The sequence below is a fragment of the Calidris pugnax genome, unplaced genomic scaffold (assembly GCF_001431845.1).
Source record: "Calidris pugnax isolate Ruff unplaced genomic scaffold, ASM143184v1 scaffold350, whole genome shotgun sequence".
In the NCBI taxonomy this organism is placed as follows: Eukaryota; Metazoa; Chordata; class Aves; order Charadriiformes; family Scolopacidae; genus Calidris; species Calidris pugnax.
In genome coordinates, this window is record NW_015091059.1 from 1 (window position 1) to 399 (window position 399).

Genomic DNA, 399 nt, shown 5'->3' on the forward strand with positions numbered 1-399 from the left:
GGGGGGGGGTTTTCAAATCCTCAGAGAGGGGGGGACCCTCAAATCCCCCCCCCTCAAAAAAAAATTGAATTTTTTTTACCCTTTTCTGCCTCTTTTCGTTCTGCTGCTGGACGTGGGCGGCGAAGCGGCCCAGCTGAGGCACCCCCGGGTCTTTCTTCCCCACCGCCTTCGCTCGTTTGCCCTACGGGGGGGGGACACCACGATACGGTTTTGGGGTGTCCCCCCCCCTCATTTTTTGGGGGGGGAGTCGGTAAATTTCCCCCCTGGGTTGTGGGGACCGGTAAATCCGCCCCCCCTCCCCCGGGCTCACCTGGACCCGCTTCCTCCGGGCGGCCTCCACTTGTCGCCCTGTGGGGGGGGGGATAGAGTGAAGGGGGGGGCCCCAAAAAATCCCCCCAC